General features: G+C 59.5%; 1 pseudogene; it reads left to right on the plus strand.

Moving 5' to 3' along the window:
• Nucleotides 1–2,747: 2,747 nt before the first annotated feature.
• Nucleotides 2,748–17,786, plus strand: part of LOC138066519 (otoferlin-like) — a 144,086-nt pseudogene continuing 129,047 nt past the window's right edge.

Raw genomic sequence — 17,786 nt, forward strand, 5'->3', positions numbered from 1 at the left:
GACCTAGGCATTGTTTTGGGAGTGCTGGAGGTATCTGGGCCTTGTATTGGGGGTGCTGGGCTTTTCATGAAGGTGCTGAGGGGATCTGGGCATTGTGTTGTGGGCACTGGGCTTGTCGTGGTGCTTAGGGGATCTAGGCCTTGTGTTGGGCATCCTGAGAGTATCGGGGCCTTTTTCTGGGGGTGCTGGGTCTTGTTTTAGGGGTGCTGGTCTTGTCGTTGGGGTGCTGAGGGGATCTGGGCTGTGTTTTTGGGGTGCTGGGCATTGCTTTTGGGGGTGCTGGGCATTGTGTTGGAGGTGCGGGGCTCTTTTTGGGGATGCGGAGGGGATCTGGGCCTGGTTTTAGGAGCGCTGAGGGTATCTGGGGCTTTTATTGGAAATGCTGGTCTTGTCATGGGGACGTTGAGGGGATTTGGGCCTTGTATTGGGAGTGCTGGGCTTTGTGTTGGGGGTTCTGATGGGATCTGTGTCTTTTTTGGGGGGTGGTGAGGGGATCTGGGCCTTGTGTTAGTAGTGCTGAGGGGATCTTGGCCTTGTTTTGTGAGTGGTGGGTCTTGTTTTGCACGTGCTGAGGCGATCTGGGCATTGTTTTGGGGGTGCTGGGCCTTGCTGTGGGGGTGCTGAGGGGATATGTTGGGGGTGCGGGGCTTGTGTTGTGGGTGCTGAGGAGATCTGGGCATTTTGTTGGGGGGCTGGGCTTATGGTGGTGCTGAGGGGATCTGGGCCTTGTGTTGGGGGTGCTGGGCTTGTTTTGGGAGTGCTGAGGGGATCTGGGCCTTGTATTGGTGGTGCGCGGCTTGTCATGGGGGTGCTGAACGGGATCTGGGCCTTATGTTTGGGAGTGCTGGGCCTTGTTTTGGGGGTGCTGGGCCTTGTTTTTCGAGTTCTGGGCTTTGTTTTAGGGTGCTGAGGGGATCTGGGCCTTGTGTGGGGCGTTCCTGAGGGGATCTGGACGTTGTATTGGGGGTCAGGGCGCATACAAGGTGTGAAAAGCAGCAGAGCGGCTGCAACGCTAGTCAGGCTCTCTCCTGGTGCTGGAGACAGTGGGGTGGGGGGACAAGCGGCAGGTCCTCGTCCCAGGAGCTGCCCAAGATGTGGGCACTCGTCGTGGCGCCAAGGGGAGAAGCCATCTGGCAAGCAGCGCCCAGGAGGCCGTACCGGGGCGGTCCGGCTGGATTTCCTGCCACAGACAGCTCTCGCCACGCCAGCCAGAAACGCAGCAGCCTCCACCGCAGCCTTCTCCATCGCCAATTGTTATTGGAGCGGCTCTTGGAGGGGCAAGGGGGAAAGGATTCCCCACATTTTCACCTTTTTGGGGGAGGAGGGTGGCACATTTCCTTTCTGATTTGCAACTATTTCTTTTTTTTTTCTCCCTGACTTTTGGCAGATGGAGGTTGCCCATATTTGAGCAGCTTGTGTGCAGGTTTTTAAAATGTATTTCCTGAGGAAGTTTTTTACAGCCTTGAAACTCTCCAGGTTTTTTTCCAGCAGTTTTTTTGTCTTTTTCTTCTTCCTCCCCCACAAGCAATCACCCATAGGGGTCATTTATTTACTTACACACTGTGGGTTTTATTTATTTACCCCTGGGAAGGAGGCTGGGTTGGGGTTTGGCTGTTCTTTGTTTTTCAGCAGCTCCCCCTTTCCCCTCACCCCCCCCCCCCGCCATTTCCTTGGGGCGTTCCTGATTAATTTTCACTCGGGGGTTACGGAGTCAGGCGCAGGGGCAGGGGGTGGGATGCCCTCTCCCCCCGAGCAGCTGGTTGTGGCTCCATTACTCCTTTTCTCCGGAGCCCGTTTTCTCTGGGCATTTCCTCACTCCCTGCTGGCCCGGGGAAGCTTCTAGAAGCTGCCGGAGCAACAGCTGCGGTAGGAGCCTCCTGATTGGTGGGTGTGGGAGTGTTAGCTGTGTCCTGATTGGCGGGTTGTGGATGGCAGCGTGGGGCGGGGAGTGAAGCCTTGTCTGTCCCTGCTGAGGGGATCTGGGGGTTGTGGGGGGTGCGGGGGGGATCTGGGGGTTGGGGGCGCTGGGGGTGTTTTGGGGGCAGAGAGGCGGGAGGCAGGGCAAGGGGAGGCCTTGGCTGCAGAGGTCTGCCCCTGCGGCAGGTGCTGGAATGGGGAGGGCACTAGTGTGTGCCTGTGGCCTGGGCAGGTGCCGCAGGAGCGGGGGGAGGCGCAGGCCGGGGCAGAGCAGGATGCAGCCCAGAGGCAGAGAGGTGGGCATGGCCGTGCTGAGCTGCCGAGGCCAAGAGAGGATTGTGGTGGGGGGGTGCTGAGAAGAGGGCAACAGCAATATGTGCACTGCACAGGCAGAGCCGGCTCCGTTGTGCTGACAACCAGGCGGTGCTGGTGAGCGATGAAGGCCATGAGCTGCTGGACTGCCTCCCAAAAGTTGCACACACAGAGTGGCCGGCGCATGTGAGACATCGCCAGTGCATCGTGCAGAAGCCTCCAGAGGCCCAGAGGGCAAACTGGGCATGAGGTGCAAGCTGCCTCGGCCCTCAGGTGCCCAACGGGACAGGGCCTGCGAGATTGCTGGTGGGGCGCTGCTGGCGCATCGGAGGCTCGAAGGCATCATCTTGGGCTGCTGCAGAAGGGCAGGTGAGAGGCAAGTGGGGGTGGAGCAGGCGCAGAGGCGGCAAGAGGTGGAGAGCAAGGGCTGGCCTGAGAAGAAGCAAGGGGCTGCTGCTCATGCAAAAGAGCCAGCAGCACACTCGTGCTGCACTAGTGCGAGAGCTCTGCCGAGGACAATGAGGCAGAGAGAGAGGAAGGAGGAGGCTGGAGGTGAGCAACCACATGCAAGAGTGAGTGCGGCACTGTGCAGCTGGTCGCAGCAAGAAATCGCCGCTGCTGCCGGCACCCACATGCCTCTGGCGCAGGCAAGGCTTGGCAGAGGAGCTGCCCTCGCTCACTCTGTGTGTGCCTCTTCTTGCAGCAGCCTCTGTGGTGCACAAGGAAGCGGAGGAGGAGTGTGGAGCAAGGCAGGAGGCAGGGTAGGCAGAGGCCTTGGCTGCAGGGCATCAGGCTGTGCGAGAGACCGTGATGCGGGGGGCTCCCTGAATGTGTGCCTGCGGGCCTTGCAGCTGCGGCGTGGCCCTGGGGAGACTGAGGGCAGGATGGAGCCCAGAGGCAGAGAGGTGCTCATGGCGTGGCTGAGGTGCAGAGGCCAAGGAGGGGATGGGTGTTGGGAGTGCTGAAGAGCAGGCAATGGCTTAGGGAGGGCCAGGGTAAATGGAAAGGCTGCCGCAGAGCTGCCCGAAAGGCTGCCTGGTGCTGAGACACAGCCCAGGCGCCCGGTGCAGGTGTGTCTGCAGGGCCCCTCTGTGCGGCAAGGCTGGGTGCCTTTGGGGCCTGCCTGGTGCAGGGGTGCCTGCTCAGGGGCAAAAGGGAGCCCTGAGGGAGGGTTGTCACCTGCTTTCTGCCTCCCAGGTGGAGCAAAGAGACATTGGGCAGCATGCGAGTGCCCCCATGCTGCCTATGGAAGATGCCCAGGTAGTGCTGGCTCTTGCCTGGCCAACAGCAGCCCCTGGCAGTGGCTCTGGTGGCTCTCAGCTAGGCAGGAGTGCTGAGGCAGAGGTGTGGTGGCATGCCACTCAGAGGGGAAGGCAGAGCTGTGACTGTGTCGCTGCGTGTGCTGCCAAGGGGCTGTGGGCAAGAGGAGCGGCCACATGCCTCGTGCCTTGTTGTGACCCAGGTGAGCTGCAGCTCCAAGCATCTGCGGAGTTCTCCAGAGGCGGAGACAGGAACAATCGGGAAGCTGCATGAGCCATGGCATACGCAGTGGTGGAGGGCGTGCGGGCTGCCTGCTGGGGGGTGAGTAGCCCCATTTCAAGAGGCTGCAGCTGAGGCTTTCAAGGAGCCAGCGACACAGTCTCTGCACTCCCAACACAACACCCAGATCCCCTCAGGACGCCGATAAGCCCAGCACCCCGAAAACAACGCCCAGAACCCCTCAGCACCCCCAACACACCGCCCAGATCTCCCCGGAACAAGGCCCAGATCCCCTCCGCACCCCCACTAAAAAAAGACCCAGCACCCGAAATACAAGCCCAGATCCCCTCTCCACCTCCATGACAGCTCCAGATCGCTGCTGCAAGCCGAGCACAAGGCCCACCACCCCCAACACAATGCCCAGATCTCCTCTGCACCACGGAAAAAAGGCCCAGCACGTCGAAAATAAGGACAGATTCCCTCAGCACCCGCACTACAAGCCCAGCACCTCCAAAACAAGGCCAGATCCCCTCAGCAACCCCTACCACAAGCCCTGCACCCCCAACGCAATGCCCCGATCCCCTCAGCAACCCCAAAACAAGGCCCAGATCCCCTCAGCACCCCCAAAACAAGGCCCAACAGCTCCAACACAACGCCCAGCTCCACTCTGCACTTCCACAAAAAGCCCAGCAGCCTGCATGACAAGCCAAGCACCTCGAAAACAAGCACCCCCAACACAATGCCCCGATCCCCTCAGCACCCCCACAACAGGGCCCAGATCCCCTCAGCAAACCCATTCCAAGACCAGCTCCCCCGACACAAAGCCCAGATCCCCTCAGAACCCTGACCACAAGCCCAGCACCCCCAACACAATGCCCAGATCTCCTCTGCACCACGGAAAAAAGGCCCAGCACCTCGAAAACAAAGCCAGATCCCTTCAGCACCCCCACTACAAGCCCCGCACCTCCAAAACAACGCCCTGATCACCTCAGCACCCCACCACACGCCCTGCACCCCCAACGCAATGCCCAGATCCCCTCAGCAACCCCATAACAAGGCCCAGATCCCCTCAGCAAACCCATTACAAGACCAGCTACCCCGACACAACGCCCACATCCCCTCTGCACCCCCACAAAAAGCCCAGATCCCCTGCAAAACAAGCCCAGCACCTCGAAAACAAGCCCCATATTCCCTCAGCAGCCCCACAACAATGCCCAGATCCTCTCTGCACCCCAAAAACAAGGCCAGCACCCCCAAAACAAGGCCAGCACCTTGAAAACAAGCCCCAGATCCCCTCAGGACCCCCACAAAAAGGCCCAGATCCGGTCAGCACCACCGACACATAGCCCAGATCCCCTAGGCACTCCCACACGCCCAACAAACCAAAAACACAGCCTAAATCACCTCAGCATCCTCACCACAAGCCCAGCACTCCAAAAACAACGCGCAGCACCCCCAAAACAACGCTCGGATCCCCTCTGCACCCCCACCACAAGCCCAGCACCCCCAACACAATGCCCCAGATCCCCTCTGCACCCCCAACGCAATGCCCAGATCCCCTCAGCACCCCTACCACAAGCCCAGCACCCCCAATACAATGCCCCGATCCCCTCAGCACCCCCACCAGAAGCCCCGCACCTCCAACACAATGCCCCAGATCCCCTCAGAACCCCAAAACAAGGCCCACATCCCCTCAGCAAACCCATTACAAGACCAGCTCCCCCGACACAAGGCCCACATCCCCTCAGCACCCCCAAAACAAGGCCCAGCAACTCCAACACAACGCCCAGCTCCCCTCTGCACTTCCACAAAAAGCCCAGCAGCCTGCATGACAAGCCCAGCACCTCAAAACAAGCCCCATATTCCCTCAGCACCCCCACAAGAAGGTCCAGATCCCCTCAGCACCCCCATGACAAGCCCAGATGCCCTCTGCACTCCCACAAGCCCAACACAACAAACACACAGCCCAGATCCCCTCTGCACCCCCATAACAGGCCCAACACCTCCAATACAAGCCCCAGATCCCCTCCGCACTGGCACAACACGCCCAGCACCCCTAACACAAGCCCAGATCCCCTCAGCACCACTATGACAAGTCCAGCACCCCCAACACAATGCCCAGATCCCCTCTGCACCCCCACAACAAAGCCCAGCACTTCAAAAACAATGCCCAGATCCCCTCAGCACCCCTAAAACAAAGCCCAGCAACTCCAACACAACGCCCAGCTCCCCTCTGCACTTCCACAAAAAGCCCAGCAGCCTGCATGACAAGCCCAGCACCTCAAAACAAGCCCCATATTCCCTCAGCACCCCCACAAGAAGGTCCGGATCCCCTCAGCACCCCCATGACAAGCCCAGATCCCCTCTGCACTCCCACAAGCCCAACACAACAAACACACAGCCCAGATCCCCTCTGCACACCCATAACAGGCCCAACACCTCCAATACAAGCCCCAGATCCCCTCCGCACTCACACAACAAAGCCCAGCACTTCAAAAACAATGCCCAGATCCCCTCAGCACCCCCAAAACAAGGCCCAGCAACTCCAACACAACGCCCAGCTCCCCTCTGCACTTCCACAAAAAGCCCAGCAGCCTGCATGACAAGCCCAGCACCTCAAAACAAGCCCCATATTCCCTCAGCACCCCCACAAGAAGGTCCGGATCCCCTCAGCACCCCCATGACAAGCCCAGATGCCCTCTGCACTCCCACAAGCCCAACACAACAAACACACAGCCCAGATCCCCTCAGCACCCCCATAACAGGCCCAAAACCTCCAATACAAGCCCCAGATCCCCTCCGCACTGGCACAACACGCCCAGCACCCCTAACACAAGCCCAGATCCCCTCAGCACCACTATGACAAGTCCAGCACCTCAAAAACAATGCCCAGATCCCCTCGGCACCCCCACAACAAAGCCCAGCACTTCAAAAACAATGCCCAGATCCCCTCAGCACCCCTAAAACAAAGCCCAGCAACTCCAACACAACGCCCAGCTCCCCTCTGCACTTCCACAAAAAGCCCAGCAGCCTGCATGACAAGCCCAGCACCTCAAAACAAGCCCCATATTCCCTCAGCACCCCCACAAGAAGGTCCGGATCCCCTCAGCACCCCCATGACAAGCCCAGATCCCCTCTGCACTCCCACAAGCCCAACACAACAAACACACAGCCCAGATCCCCTCTGCACACCCATAACAGGCCCAACACCTCCAATACAAGCCCCAGATCCCCTCCACACTCGCACAACACGCCCAGCACCCCTAACACAAGCCCAGATCCCCTCAGCACCACTATGACAAGTCCAGCACCTCAAAAACAATGCCCAGATCTCCTCTGCACCCCCACAACAAAGCCCAACACAACAAACACACAGCCCAGATCCCCTCAGCACCCCCACAACAAGCCCAGCACCCCCAACACAACGCCCAGATCCCGTTCAGTACCCTCATGACAAGACCAGCACCCCCAACACAACACCCAGCTCCACTGAGCAGCCCGAAAACAAGCCTAGCACCCCCAACACAACACCCAGATCCCCCAAAACTAGGCCCAGCACCTCCAACACAATGCCCAGCTCCCCTCTGCACCCCCAAAACAAGCCCAGCCCCCGCAACACAAGCCCAACACCTCAAAAACAAGCCCAGATCCCCTCAACACTCCCACAAGCTCAACACAACAAACACACAGCCCAGATCCCCTCTGCACCCCCATAACAGGCCCAACACCTCCAATACAAGCCCCAGATCCCCTCAGCACCCCCACCACAAGCCCAGCACCCCCAACACAATGCCCAGATCTCCTCTACACCACGGAAAAAAAGGCCCCGCACCTCGAAAACATGGCCAGATCCACTCAGCACCCCCACTACAAGCCCCGCACCTCCAAAACAATGCCCCGGATCACCTCAGCAGCCCCACCACAACGCCCAGATCCCCTCTGCACCCCCAACGCAGTGGCCAGATCCCCCCAGCACTCCTACCCCAAGCCCAGCACCCCCAACACAATGCCCCGATCCCCTCAGCACCCCTACCACAAGCCCTGCACCCCCAACACAATGCCCCAGATCCCCTCAGAACCCCAAAACAAGGCCCAGATCCCCTCAGCAAACCCCTTACAAGACCAGCTCCCCCGACACAAGGCCCACATCCCCTCAGCACCCCCAAAACAAGGCCCAGCAACTCCAACACAACGCCCACCTCCCCTCTGCACTTCCACAAAAAGCCCAGCAGCCTGCATGACAAGCCCAGCACCTCAAAACAAGCCCCATATTCCCTCAGCACCCCCACAAGAAGGTCCAGATCCCCTCAGCACCCCCATGACAAGCCCAGATCCCCTCTGCACTCCCACAAGCCCAACACAACAAACACACAGCCCAGATCCCCTCTGCACACCCATAACAGGCCCAACACCTCCAATACAAGCCCCAGATCCCCTCCGCACTGGCACAACACGCCCAGCACCCCTAACACAAGCCCAGATCCCCTCAGCACCACTATGACAAGTCCAGCACCTCAAAAACAATGCCCAGATCCCCTCTGCACCCCCACAACAAAGCCCAGCACTTCAAAAACAATGCCCAGATCCCCTCAGCACCCCCACCACAAGCCCAGCACCCCCAACACAACGCCCAGATCCCTTCAGTACCCTCATGACAAGACTAGCACCCCCAACACAACACCCAGCTCCACTGAGCAGCCCGAAAACAAGCCTAGCACCCCCAACACAACACCCAGATCCCCCAAAACAAGGCCCAGCACCCCCAACACAATGCCCAGATCTCCTCTACACCACGGAAAAAAAGGCCCCGCACCTCGAAAACATGGCCAGATCCCCTCTGCACCCCCACTACAAGCCCCGCACCTCCAAAACAATGCCCCGGATCACCTCAGCAGCCCCACCACAACGCCCAGATCCCCTCTGCACCCCCAACGCAATGGCCAGATCCCCCCAGCACCCCTACCCCAAGCCCAGCACCCCCAACACAATGCCCCGATCCCCTCAGCACCCCTACCACAAGCCCTGCACCCCCAACACAATGCCCCAGATCCCCTCAGAACCCCAAAACAAGGCCCACATCCCCTCAGCAAACCCATTACAAGACCAGCTCCCCCGACACAAGGCCCACATCCCCTCAGCACCCCCAAAACAAGGCCCAGCAACTCCAACACAACGCCCAGCTCCCCTCTGCACTTCCACAAAAAGCCCAGCAGCCTGCATGACAAGCCCAGCACCTCAAAACAAGCCCCATATTCCCTCAGCACCCCCACAAGAAGGTCCAGATCCCCTCAGCACCCCCATGACAAGCCCAGATCCCCTCTGCACTCCCACAAGCCCAACACAACAAACACACAGCCCAGATCCCCTCTGCACACCCATAACAGGCCCAACACCTCCAATACAAGCCCCAGATCCCCTCCGCACTCGCACAACATGCCCACACCCCTAACACAAGCCCAGATCCCCTCAGCACCACTATGACAAGTCCAGCACCTCAAAAACAATGCCCAGATCCCCTCTGCACCCCCACAACAAAGCCCAGCACCCCCAACACAACGCCCAGATCCCCTCAGCACCCCCACCACAAGCCCAGCACCCCCAACACAACGCCCAGATCCCTTCAGTACCCTCATGACAAGACTAGCACCCCCAACACAACACCCAGCTCCACTGAGCAGCCCGAAAACAAGCCTAGCACCCCCAACACAACACCCAGATCCCCCAAAACTAGGCCCAGCACCTCCAACACAATGCCCAGCTCCCCTCTGCACCCCCAAAACAAGCCCAGCCCCCGCAACACAAGCCCAACACCTCAAAAACAAGCCCCTGATCCCCTCAACACTCCCACAAGCTCAACATAACAAACACACAGCCCAATCCCCTCTGCACACCCATAACAGGCCCAACACCTCCAATACAAGCCCCAGATCCCCTCCGCACTCGCACAACACGCCCAGCACCCCCAACACAATGCCCAGATCCGCTCAGCACCACTATGACAAGTCCAGCACCCCCAACACAAGGCCCTGATCCCCTCGGCACCCCCACAACAAAGCCCAGCACCCCAAACACAAAGCCCAGATCCCCTCAGCATCCCCACCACAAGCCCAGCAGTCCAAAAACAACACCCAGCACCCCCAACACAATGCCCCGATCCCCTCAGCACCCCCAACACAATGCCCAGATCCCCTCAGCACCCCCACCACAAGGCCCTGATCCCCTCTGCACTCCCAAAACACATCCAGCACCTCGAAAACAAGCCGCTGATCCCCTCAGTACCCCCAATACAAGGCCCCGTTCTCCTGAGCACCCCCACCACAACGCCCAGATCCCCTCTGCACCCCCACCACAAGCCCAGCACCCCCAACACAATGCCCAGATTTCCTCTGCACCACGGAAAAAAAGGCCCAGCACCTCGAAAACATGGCCAGATCCCCTCAGCACCCCCACTACAAGCCCCGCACCTCCAAAACAATGCCCCGATCACCTCAGAAGCCCCACCACAAGCCCTGCACCCCCAACGCAATGCCCAGATCCCCTCAGCACCCCTACCACAAGCCCTGCACCCCCAACACAATGCCCCGATCCCCTCAGCAACCCCAAAACAAGGCCCAGATCCCCTCAGCAAACCCATTACAAGACCAGCTCCCCCGACACAAGGCCCACATCCCCTCAGCACCCCCAAAACAAGGCCCAGCAACTCCAACACAACGCCCAGCTCCCCTCTGCACTTCCACAAAAAGCCCAGCAGCCTGCATGACAAGCCCAGCACCTCAAAACAAGCCCCATATTCCCTCAGCACCCCCACAAGAAGGTCCGGATCCCCTCAGCACCCCCATGACAAGCCCAGATGCCCTCTGCACTCCCACAAGACCAACACAACAAACACACAGCCCAGATCCCCTCTGCACCCCCATAACAGGCCCAACACCTCCAATACAAGCCCCAGATCCCCTCCGCACTGGCACAACACGCCCAGCACCCCTAACACAAGCCCAGATCCCCTCAGCACCACTATGACAAGTCCAGCACCTCAAAAACAATGCCCAGATCCCCTCTGCACCCCCACAACAAAGACCAACACAACAAACACACAGCCCAGATCCCCTCAGCACCCCCACAACAAGCCCAGCACCCCCAACACAACGCCCAGATCCCGTTCAGTACCCTCATGACAAGACCAGCACCCCCAACACAACACCCAGCTCCACTGAGCAGCCCGAAAACAAGCCTAGCACCCCCAACACAACACCCAGATCCCCCAAAACTAGGCCCAGCACCTCCAACACAATGCCCAGCTCCCCTCTGCACCCCCAAAACAAGCCCAGCCCCCGCAACACAAGCCCAACACCTCAAAAACAAGCCCCTGATCCCCTCAACACTCCCACAAGCTCAACACAACAAACACACAGCCCAATCCCCTCTGCACACCCATAACAGGCCCAACACCTCCAATACAAGCCCCAGATCCCCTCCGCACTCGCACAACACGCCCAGCACCCCCAACACAATGCCCAGATCCGCTCAGCACCACTATGACAAGTCCAGCACCCCCAACACAAGGCCCTGATCCCCTCGGCACCCCCACAACAAAGCCCAGCACCCCAAACACAAAGCCCAGATCCCCTCAGCATCCCCACCACAAGCCCAGCAGTCCAAAAACAACACCCAGCACCCCCAACACAATGCCCCGATCCCCTCAGCACCCCCAACACAATGCCCAGATCCCCTCAGCACCCCCACCACAAGGCCCTGATCCCCTCTGCACTCCCAAAACACATCCAGCACCTCGAAAACAAGCCGCTGATCCCCTCAGTACCCCCAATACAAGGCCCCGTTCTCCTGAGCACCCCCACCACAACGCCCAGATCCCCTCTGCACCCCCACCACAAGCCCAGCACCCCCAACACAATGCCCAGATTTCCTCTGCACCACGGAAAAAAAGGCCCAGCACCTCGAAAACATGGCCAGATCCCCTCAGCACCCCCACTACAAGCCCCGCACCTCCAAAACAATGCCCCGATCACCTCAGCAGCTGCACCACAAGCCCTGCACCCCCAACGCAATGCCCAGATCCCCTCAGCACCCCTACCACAAGCCCTGCACCCCCAACACAATGCCCCGATCCCCTCAGCAACCCCAAAACAAGGCCCAGATCCCCTCAGCAAACCCATTACAAGACCAGCTCCCCCGACACAAGGCCCACATCCCCTCAGCACCCCCAAAACAAGGCCCAGCAACTCCAACACAACGCCCACCTCCCCTCTGCACTTCCACAAAAAGCCCAGCAGCCTGCATGACAAGCCCAGCACCTCAAAACAAGCCCCATATTCCCTCAGCACCCCCACAAGAAGGTCCGGATCCCCTCAGCACCCCCATGACAAGCCCAGATCCCCTCTGCACTCCCACAAGCCCAACATAACAAACACACAGCCCAGATCCCCTCTGCACACCCATAACAGGCCCAACACCTCCAATACAAGCCCCAGATCCCCTCCGCACTGGCACAACACGCCCAGCACCCCTAACACAAGCCCAGATCCCCTCAGCACCCCTACCACAAGCCCTGCACCCCCAACACAATGCCCAGATCCCCTCTGCACCCCCACAACAAAGCCCAGCACTTCAAAAACAATGCCCAGATCCCCTCAGCACCCCTAAAACAAAGCCCAGCAACTCCAACACAACGCCCAGCTCCCCTCTGCACTTCCACAAAAAGCCCAGCAGCCTGCATGACAAGCCCAGCACCTCAAAACAAGCCCCATATTCCCTCAGCACCCCCACAAGAAGGTCCGGATCCCCTCAGCACCCCCATGACAAGCCCAGATCCCCTCTGCACTCCCACAAGCCCAACACAACAAACACACAGCCCAGATCCCCTCTGCACCCCCATAACAGGCCCAACACCTCCAATACAAGCCCCAGATCCCCTCCGCACTGGCACAACACGCCCAGCACCCCTAACACAAGCCCAGATCCCCTCAGCACCACTATGACAAGTCCAGCACCTCAAAAACAATGCCCAGATCCCCTCTGCACCCCCACAACAAAGCCCAGCACCCCCAACACAACGCCCAGATCCCCTCAGCACCCCCACCACAAGCCCAGCACCCCCAACACAACGCCCAGATCCCTTCAGTACCCTCATGACAAGACTAGCACCCCCAACACAACACCCAGCTCCACTGAGCAGCCCGAAAACAAGCCTAGCACCCCCAACACAACACCCAGATCCCCCAAAACTAGGCCCAGCACCTCCAACACAATGCCCAGCTCCCCTCTGCACCCCCAAAACAAGCCCAGCACCCGCAACACAAGCCCAACACCTCAAAAACAAGCCCCTGATCCCCTCAACACTCCCACAAGCTCAACACAACAAACACACAGCCCAATCCCCTCTGCACACCCATAACAGGCCCAACACCTCCAATACAAGCCCCAGATCCCCTCCGCACTCGCACAACACGCCCAGCACCCCCAACACAATGCCCAGATCCGCTCAGCACCACTATGACAAGTCCAGCACCCCCAACACAAGGCCCTGATCCCCTCGGCACCCCCACAACAAAGCCCAGCACCCCAAACACAAAGCCCAGATCCCCTCAGCATCCCCACCACAAGCCCAGCAGTCCAAAAACAACACCCAGCACCCCCAACACAATGCCCCGATCCCCTCAGCACCCCCAACACAATGCCCAGATCCCCTCAGCACCCCCACCACAAGGCCCTGATCCCCTCTGCACTCCCAAAACACATCCAGCACCTCGAAAACAAGCCGCTGATCCCCTCAGTACCCCCAATACAAGGCCCCGTTCTCCTGAGCACCCCCACCACAACGCCCAGATCCCCTCTGCACCCCCACCACAAGCCCAGCACCCCCAACACAATGCCCAGATTTCCTCTGCACCACGGAAAAAAAGGCCCAGCACCTCGAAAACATGGCCAGATCCCCTCAGCACCCCCACTACAAGCCCCGCACCTCCAAAACAATGCCCCGGATCACCTCAGCAGCCCCACCACAAGCCCTGCACCCCCAACGCAATGCCCAGATCCCCTCAGCACCCCTACCACAAGCCCTGCACCCCCAACACAATGCCCCGATCCCCTCAGCAACCCCAAAACAAGGCCCACATCCCCTCAGCAAACCCATTACAAGACCAGCTCCCCCGACACAAGGCCCACATCCCCTCAGCACCCCCAAAACAAGGCCCAGCAACTCCAACACAACGCCCAGCTCCCCTCTGCACTTCCACAAAAAGCCCAGCAGCCTGCATGACAAGCCCAGCACCTCAAAACAAGCCCCATATTCCCTCAGCACCCCCACAAGAAGGTCCAGATCCCCTCAGCACCCCCATGACAAGCCCAGATCCCCTCTGCACTCCCACAAGCCCAACACAACAAACACACAGCCCAGATCCCCTCTGCACCCCCATAACAGGCCCAACACCTCCAATACAAGCCCCAGATCCCCTCCGCACTGGCACAACACGCCCAGCACCCCTAACACAAGCCCAGATCCCCTCAGCACCACTATGACAAGTCCAGCACCTCAAAAACAATGCCCAGATCCCCTCGGCACCCCCACAACAAAGCCCAGCACCCCCAACACAACGCCGAGATACCCTCTGCACCCCCACCACAAGCCCAGCACCCCCAACACAACGCCCAGATCCCTTCAGTACCCTCATGACAAGACTAGCACCCCCAACACAACACCCAGCTCCACTGAGCAGCCCGAAAACAAGCCTAGCACCCCCAACACAACACCCAGATCCCCCAAAACTAGGCCCAGCACCTCCAACACAATGCCCAGCTCCCCTCTGCACCCCCAAAACAAGCCCAGCCCCCGCAACACAAGCCCAACACCTCAAAAACAAGCCCAGATCCCCTCAACACTCCCACAAGCTCAACACAACAAACACACAGCCCAGATCCCCTCTGCACCCCCATAACAGGCCCAACACCTCCAATACAAGCCCCAGATCCCCTCAGCACCCCCACCACAAGCCCAGCACCCCCAACACAATGCCCAGATCTCCTCTACACCACGGAAAAAAAGGCCCCGCACCTCGAAAACATGGCCAGATCCCCTCAGCACCCCCACTACAAGCCCCGCACCTCCAAAACAATGCCCCGGATCACCTCAGCAGCCCCACCACAACGCCCAGATCCCCTCTGCACCCCCAACGCAATGGCCAGATCCCCCCAGCACCCCTACCCCAAGCCCAGCACCCCCAACACAATGCCCCGATCCCCTCAGCACCCCTACCACAAGCCCTGCACCCCCAACACAATGCCCCAGATCCCCTCAGAACCCCAAAACAAGGCCCACATCCCCTCAGCAAACCCATTACAAGACCAGCTCCCCCGACACAAGGCCCACATCCCCTCAGCACCCCCAAAACAAGGCCCAGCAACTCCAACACAACGCCCAGCTCCCCTCTGCACTTCCACAAAAAGCCCAGCAGCCTGCATGACAAGCCCAGCACCTCAAAACAAGCCCCATATTCCCTCAGCACCCCCACAAGAAGGTCCGGATCCCCTCAGCACCCCCATGACAAGCCCAGATCCCCTCTGCACTCCCACAAGCCCAACACAACAAACACACAGCCCAGATCCCCTCTGCACACCCATAACAGGCCCAACACCTCCAATACAAGCCCCAGATCCCCTCCACACTCGCACAACACGCCCAGCACCCCTAACACAAGCCCAGATCCCCTCAGCACCACTATGACAAGTCCAGCACCTCAAAAACAATGCCCAGATCCCCTCTGCACCCCCACAACAAAGCCCAGCACCCCCAACACAACGCCCAGATCCCCTCAGCACCCCCACCACAAGCCCAGCACCCCCAACACAACGCCCAGATCCCTTCAGTACCCTCATGACAAGACTAGCACCCCCAACACAACACCCAGCTCCACTGAGCAGCCCGAAAACAAGCCTAGCACCCCCAACACAACACCCAGATCCCCCAAAACTAGGCCCAGCACCTCCAACACAATGCCCAGCTCCCCTCTGCACCCCCCAAAAAAGCCCAGCCCCCGCAACACAAGCCCAACACCTCAAAAACAAGCCCCTGATCCCCTCAACACTCCCACAAGCTCAACACAACAAACACACAGCCCAATCCCCTCTGCACACCCATAACAGGCCCAACACCTCCAATACAAGCCCCAGATCCCCTCCGCACTCGCACAACACGCCCAGCACCCCCAACACAATGCCCAGATCCGCTCAGCACCACTATGACAAGTCCAGCACCCCCAACACAAGGCCCTGATCCCCTCTGCACCCCCACAACAAAGCCCAGCACCCCAAACACAAAGCCCAGATCCCCTCAGCATCCCCGCCACAAGCCCAGCTCCCCCAAAACAACACCCAGCACCCCCAATACAATGCCCCGATCCCCTCAGCACCCCCAACACAATGCCCAGATCCCCTCAGCACCCCCACCACAAGGCCCTGATCCCCTCTGCACTCCCAAAACACATCCAGCACCTCGAAAACAAGCCGCTGATCCCCTCAGTACCCCCAATACAAGGCCCCGTTCTCCTGAGCACCCCCACCACAACGCCCAGATCCCCTCTGCACCCCCACCACAAGCCCAGCACCCCCAACACAATGCCCAGATTTCCTCTGCACCACGGAAAAAAAGGCCCAGCACCTCGAAAACATGGCCAGATCCCCTCAGCACCCCCACTACAAGCCCCGCACCTCCAAAACAATGCCCCGATCACCTCAGCAGCCCCACCACAAGCCCTGCACCCCCAACGCAATGCCCAGATCCCCTCAGCACCCCTACCACAAGCCCTGCACCCCCAACACAATGCCCCGATCCCCTCAGCAACCCCAAAACAAGGCCCACATCCCCTCAGCAAACCCATTACAAGACCAGCTCCCCCGACACAAGGCCCACATCCCCTCAGCACCCCCAAAACAAGGCCCAGCAACTCCAACACAACGCCCAGCTCCCCTCTGCACTTCCACAAAAAGCCCAGCAGCCTGCATGACAAGCCCAGCACCTCAAAACAAGCCCCATATTCCCTCAGCACCCCCACAAGAAGGTCCAGATCCCCTCAGCACCCCCATGACAAGCCCAGATCCCCTCTGCACTCCCACAAGCCCAACACAACAAACACACAGCCCAGATCCCCTCTGCACACCCATAACAGGCCCAACACCTCCAATACAAGCCCCAGATCCCCTCCGCACTCGCACAACACGCCCAGCACCCCTAACACAAGCCCAGATCCCCTCAGCACCACTATGACAAGTCCAGCACCTCAAAAACAATGCCCAGATCCCCTCAGCACCCCCACCACAAGCCCAGCACCCCCAACACAACGCCCAGATCCCTTCAGTACCCTCATGACAAGACCAGCACCCCCAACACAACACCCAGCTCCACTGAGCAGCCCGAAAACAAGCCTAGCACCCCCAACACAACACCCAGATCCCCCAAAACTAGGCCCAGCACCTCCAACACAATGCCCAGCTCCCCTCTGCACCCCCAAAACAAGCCCAGCCCCCGCAACACAAGCCCAACACCTCAAAAACAAGCCCAGATCCCCTCAACACTCCCACAAGCTCAACACAACAAACACACAGCCCAGATCCCCTCTGCACCCCCATAACAGGCCCAACACCTCCAATACAAGCCCCAGATCCCCTCAGCACCCCCACCACAAGCCCAGCACCCCCAACACAATGCCCAGATCTCCTCTACACCACGGAAAAAAAGGCCCTGCACCTCGAAAACATGGCCAGATCCCCTCAGCACCCCCACTACAAGCCCCACACCTCCAAAACAATGCCCCGGATCACCTCAGCAGCCCCACCACAACGCCCAGATCCCCTCTGCACCCCCAACGCAATGGCCAGATCCCCCCAGCACCCCTACCCCAAGCCCAGCACCCCCAACACAATGCCCCGATCCCCTCAGCACCCCTACCACAAGCCCTGCACCCCCAACACAATGCCCCAGATCCCCTCAGAACCCCAAAACAAGGCCCACATCCCCTCAGCAAACCCATTACAAGACCAGCTCCCCCGACACAAGGCCCACATCCCCT

The sequence above is a fragment of the Struthio camelus genome, chromosome 3, assembly GCF_040807025.1.
Source record: "Struthio camelus isolate bStrCam1 chromosome 3, bStrCam1.hap1, whole genome shotgun sequence".
NCBI lineage: Eukaryota > Metazoa > Chordata > Aves > Struthioniformes > Struthionidae > Struthio > Struthio camelus.